The sequence below is a fragment of the Mus caroli genome, chromosome 4, assembly GCF_900094665.2.
Source record: "Mus caroli chromosome 4, CAROLI_EIJ_v1.1, whole genome shotgun sequence".
NCBI lineage: Eukaryota > Metazoa > Chordata > Mammalia > Rodentia > Muridae > Mus > Mus caroli.
In genome coordinates, this window is record NC_034573.1 from 56280233 (window position 1) to 56285951 (window position 5719).

Sequence of the window (5719 nt, forward strand, 5' to 3'; positions counted from 1 at the left end):
AAAAAAAAAAAAAAAAAAAAAAAAAAAATTGCCTTCCTCATCCTTGTCTTTTGGTTTTATTTTGTCTTTAGGCAGGGTCTCATTCAGCCCAGGCTGGCCTTGTAAGTTCTAGGTCAGCAAGGATGACATGCCTGACCCTCCTCCCCCAGATCCTCACACCTCCATCTCCTCCTGAATGCTAAGATTACAGTTGTGGCCTGCCACATCTGCTTTAAAGTGGCTCTGGGCATCCAAGCCAGGGCTTCTTTATGTGCCCCAGACAGGCAAGCAAGCACCCTGGCCACCAGGCTCTGGCCTATCCCCTCTGTCTCCTTAGGACCTGAGGCACTTTATCAGACAGGGTGTTGCTCTCCAGCATTGGCTTGTTGGAGTCACAGCAATGCCCCATGCGTGGGGCTCCTGAATGGAGAGCCAACAGTCTGAGCCACTGGAGAGGACTTAGCTTCAGAGCCTTGCTAACTCAGACCTGTTCTCAGTGTGGAGCCTGGGCTAAGCTATGATTCTCAGTGCTCCTGCCTCAGCCTTTGACCAACTAGAAGCACAGCCTGTGGCCCTGTGTCCAGCCTTGGCTATTAAGGCAGTGGTGAGCTAGTGCTATTCAGAAAAATTTAAAGAAAAACAAATTGCTGCTAGACCATTTTCAGACCCGGTCTCCTCAGCCAGCTGGATGCCTGCTAAGTTCTCAAACCTGTTTCCGGGGCAGGGTTCAAACTCAAGGGGTGTTAGGGAACGTCTGAAAAAACACTTGACATTGCTCTTTACCAAAAACGTGCCAGTGGATTGCTTTGAAATTAAAAGCCAATGCTACCTATTTGTGTGAGCAAGATTTGAACATTTCTAGGGAAGTCAAGGCCTTACCGGGTCATCACTATACCCTGAGAGTCATCACCATACCCTGAGAGGTGCAGGGGTCAGCAGGTGGTGGGAGGCAGATTTGGGGAGGTTCCCTTCCCTCTGTAAATTCACCATGAAGCAAAACCTAGGGTTTCCTGCTAAGCCCCAGACACCTCTTGCCCCTTGCTCACAAAGACTGGGGCTTTCTCTTCCCTGCCCACTGCTGCTGCGTTCTGGCCCTGTGCTGCTGCCTTGACTCTCAACACTGAGCAGGACAGAGGGGAGCTTTTGCTAATTGGCCGAGTCAGGGAAGATGGCCGCTTTACCCGGGGGCCCCAGGCTGTTGGTATTGCTGCCACCACAGAAGAGACTCTGCAGGCAGCCTCCCTCCATCCCACCTCCAAAGGTGTGACCAGAGCCTGCTCCTCAGCTCCACTAAAGTTAGTTTGGCGCTGGACCACAGAGATGATCTAAATACCCAGTTATGAGACGATTCCTCCAGACGACCGACTGACACCGACGGACCGTTGAAGGCCCACAGGAGCCTGGAAAAGGAAGGTCTTGCTTAAGTGGGGCTGTCTGCATCATCTGGGCATTGGAGAGAAGTCAGTTGGCAGCAAATCGAACATTGTTTTGGAAAAGAGGATCCCATAACTTTTCACTCACTCCCGACGTTGAGGGATGGCCACCAAATCTCACACCCTCAGCAGATCCAATTTGGGTTTTGCCAATATCGCTAGACATTGGGCCTGCAGTTAAAAGACCCTCCTGGATCATTTGGTTTATGAAACTGGATGGGAAGGAACCGTTAATCTAGAGGCCACGCGCGCCCTCTGCTGGCCGTTTGAGCCCACGGTCGGCAGGTCGAGCATTAATATGAGGGCTTCCTCCTGATTGGTCTGTTGGAGTCACTTAGGTTCCCAGGCTTCGACCTCTCAGTTCATAGTATTTGGGGGAGGAGTGATCAGAAGTCAAGAAAAGAGAAAATGCACAAAATATATGTAACTAATAGCTGAGTCCCCTCCTCCTTTATTATGTTTTAGTATGTAATTATGTCTGAGTTATCTGGTCTTCCCATTCCTTACTAAAGACACTATCCTGGGGGCTTTTGCGTTGATGGTATCTAAGTGGTGCATGCTGATCCAGTCGATGTGTCTGGAAATAACGGGTTATTTGAACATGACTGTCCCCTACATGTGTCCCCATCTGTTCCCTTACAATCCCATCCCTTCAAAAGCATCCGAATTGTCCCTGATGTCACATATCAAATATATGTTAATGATGGCATAACCTCAAAAGATCAGGAGTCCATTGTCCTGGAGCTGTCCAAAGAACAGCCACACAGGCGAGAGATCTGGTGAGAATGCCTGTACTGACCTACCCAAGGATGAAAAAAATAGAATTGTGTTATAATGAAGTTACTGGTTGCTATTTATGTTTTCAACAGCAACCTGTCTAAACAAATACCACTTAAAAAGATTTTACATAGCCAGGTGTGTTGGCATATGCCTTTAATCCCAGCACTTGGGAGGCAGAAGCAGGCGAATTTCTGAGTTCAAGGCCAGTCTGGTCTACAAAGTGAGTTCCAGGACAGCCAGGGCTATACAGAGAAACTCTGTCTCAAAAAAACAAAAAACAAAACAAAATACAAACAAACAAAAAACAAAAACAAAAAGATTTTATGTAAAGGCCAAATTCAAATAAGATCAAGAAAGTAAGTATTAGTTTTGATTTACATTATATATTTAAATAAATAGATATGCATATGTTCTCATAATGTATAAGAGATCGTGTTGAGGGTTCCAGAGATGACTAAGCAGTTAAGATTGCTTACTGCTCCCCAGTGGCTTTCTAATACCAACATGTGTGCTCGAAACTGTTAATTCCAGGTCAGGGGAACTGATGCCCTCTTCAGGCCTCCTCAGGTACTGCATGTACCTGGTGCCCATGCATACTTACATACATACATACATACATACATACATACATACATACATACATACATACTGAACACTCAATAGGCATAAAATAAAATACAAATAAGTAACTTTTAAAAAAGATAGTGTTAAAACAGAACCAGGGCTGGGCGTGGTGGCGCACACCTTTAATCCCAGAACTTGGGAAGCAGAGGCAGGCGAATTTCTGAGTTTGAGGCCAGCCTGGTCTACAAAGTGAGTTCCAGGACAGCCAGGGCTACATAGAGAAACCCTGTCTCAAAAACAAACCAAAACAAAACAACAAAAACCAAAACCAAAACAAAACAAAACAAAACCAGAACCAGGGATTTTTGTACCCATATTTCCTTTCTGGCCCTCAATAGTCAAGGTGGCTTTTTCAAATCAATATATGTGACTCCTGCATGTGTTACTGTGCACATCTGGCTGCAGGCACTCGTGGAGGCCAGAAGAGAACACTACATCCTGTGGAACTGCAGTTAAACATGGAACTTGATATGTATGCTGAGGACATAATTCTGGTTCTCAGCAAGAACAGTAGGTGCCTGTCCCCTAGGCTGTCTTACAGTACCTCAAGATGACTTTTCAAGCCAGACAAGCTGCAATCAGGATAGCAGATGTTTAGAATGTCCTCTGTGATTTTTCTGAAGGTCATGTCAAATGAGAAGAAAGCACACTTCAGACTCCTGTCTGGTCCTCTCTGGCAGATGGTGCCTTTCTTCCTTGGCCTTCAGACAGGGATAAGTAATGTCTTTAAATCTCTGAGCAATGATTCCTAAAAAGAAGCAAGCCAAATGTTCTATCTTAATCATCCTGTTTGTGTTAAAGAATAAAAGATTATATATACAGAAGGTCACAAGTACTTCATATCCAACTGGTTGAATCTCTCCCAATAGAAGGCAGAATCCTGATGGAACGCATTTTTGATGCTTTGCGTCCTATGAGAAACTGGAACAGTCTTGTCCAACACACATGATGGAGAAAAGGTACTTTTGAACGAGTTAAAAGCAAAGAGACTGTCTTCTCCACCTCTGGCTTAGTACCAGGCATACACAGAGCATAGCACATACAACTGGGCCATAAGTAGAAACCAAACAGCTTCCGCCTCCAGCTTCCTGCTCTGTTTGAGATCCTAAACTTACTTCCTTTGATGTGGAAGCTTAAGTCAACTATAAACCCTTTCCTCCCCAAGTTGCTTTGGTCATGGAGGTTCATAAGAGCAATAGCAACCCACCTACCAAGGGGGCTGACAGCCAATCCTGCACGAGCACAACGCAAATGTCGTTGCGCTCCAACGGCCAGCAGAGGGCATGCGCGTGAGTTTGAAATTGAACTCAAAAAGCCCATGGATAGGGTAGACAATCCTACTCGGATCCTAGGCAAGAAGCAGGGAAATCAAGCGACTTTACTTGGCTGTCAGCCAAGAGACTAAGAATCAAAAGTGCATGAAGACTCATTTACAAAGAAACGTTCAGTTTACTGCCAACTGACTTCTCTCCGATGCCCAGATGATGCAGACAGCCCCACTTAAGCAAGACCTTCCTTTTCCAGGCTCCTGTGGGCCTTCAACGGTCCGTCGGTGTCAGTCGGTCGTCTGGAGGAATCGTCTCATAACTGGGTATTTAGATCATCTCTGTGGTCCAGCGCCAAACTAACTTTAGTGGAGCTGAGGAGCAGGCTCTGGTCACACCTTTGGAGGTGGGATGGAGGGAGGCTGCCTGCAGAGTCTCTTCTGTGGTGGCAGCAATACCAACAGCCTGGGGCCCCCGGGTAAAGCGGCCATCTTCCCTGACTCGGCCAATTAGCAAAAGCTCCCCTCTGTCCTGCTCAGTGTTGAGAGTCAAGGCAGCAGCACAGGGCCAGAACGCAGCAGCAGTGGGCAGGGAAGAGAAAGCCCCAGTCTTTGTGAGCAAGGGGCAAGAGGTGTCTGGGGCTTAGCAGGAAACCCTAGGTTTTGCTTCATGGTGAATTTACAGAGGGAAGGGAACCTCCCCAAATCTGCCTCCCACCACCTGCTGACCCCTGCACCTCTCAGGGTATGGTGATGACTCTCAGGGTATAGTGATGACCCGGTAAGGCCTTGACTTCCCTAGAAATGTTCAAATCTTGCTCACACAAATAGGTAGCATTGGCTTTTAATTTCAAAGCAATCCACTGGCACGTTTTTGGTAAAGAGCAATGTCAAGTGTTTTTTCAGACGTTCCCTAACACCCCTTGAGTTTGAACCCTGCCCCGGAAACAGGTTTGAGAACTTAGCAGGCATCCAGCTGGCTGAGGACACCAGGTCTGAAAATGGTCTAGCAGCAATTTGTTTTTCTTTAAATTTTTCTGAATAGCACTAGCTCACCACTGCCTTAATAGCCAAGGCTGGACACAGGGCCACAGGCTGTGCTTCTAGTTGGTCAAAGGCTGAGGCAGGAGCACTGAGAATCATAGCTTAGCCCAGGCTCCACACTGAGAACAGGTCTGAGTTAGCAAGGCTCTGAAGCTAAGTCCTCTCCAGTGGCTCAGACTGTTGGCTCTCCATTCAGGAGCCCCACGCATGGGGCATTGCTGTGACTCCAACAAGCCAATGCTGGAGAGCAACACCCTGTCTGATAAAGTGCCTCAGGTCCTAAGGAGACAGAGGGGATAGGCCAGAGCCTGGTGGCCAGGGTGCTTGCTTGCCTGTCTGGGGCACATAAAGAAGCCCTGGCTTGGATGCCCAGAGCCACTTTAAAGCAGATGTGGCAGGCCACAACTGTAATCTTAGCATTCAGGAGGAGATGGAGGTGTGAGGATCTGGGGGAGGAGGGTCAGGCATGTCATCCTTGCTGACCTAGAACTTACAAGGCCAGCCTGGGCTGAATGAGACCCTGCCTAAAGACAAAATAAAACCAAAAGACAAGGATGAGGAAGGCAATTTTTTTTTTTTTTTTTTTTTTTTTTTT

At 47.1% G+C, this 5719-nt stretch overlaps 1 long non-coding RNA gene across 2 annotated transcripts in view; it reads right to left on the reverse strand.

Moving 5' to 3' along the window:
- The window catches only part of LOC110293556, an 11405-nt gene extending 7847 nt beyond the window's left edge, over window positions 1-3558 (reverse strand). The window contains exons 1-2 of one of the 2 annotated variants that reach the window (XR_002377815.1): window positions 3361-3558; window positions 1313-1379 (exon numbers count right to left, since the gene is read on the reverse strand). This is a non-coding gene — a long non-coding RNA (uncharacterized LOC110293556). Of the gene's footprint in view, window positions 1-1312; window positions 1481-3360 lie in introns of those variants that run through there. The other variant, XR_002377814.1, reaches the window with a different exon arrangement.
- Between the last annotated feature and the right edge of the window lie 2161 nt (window positions 3559-5719).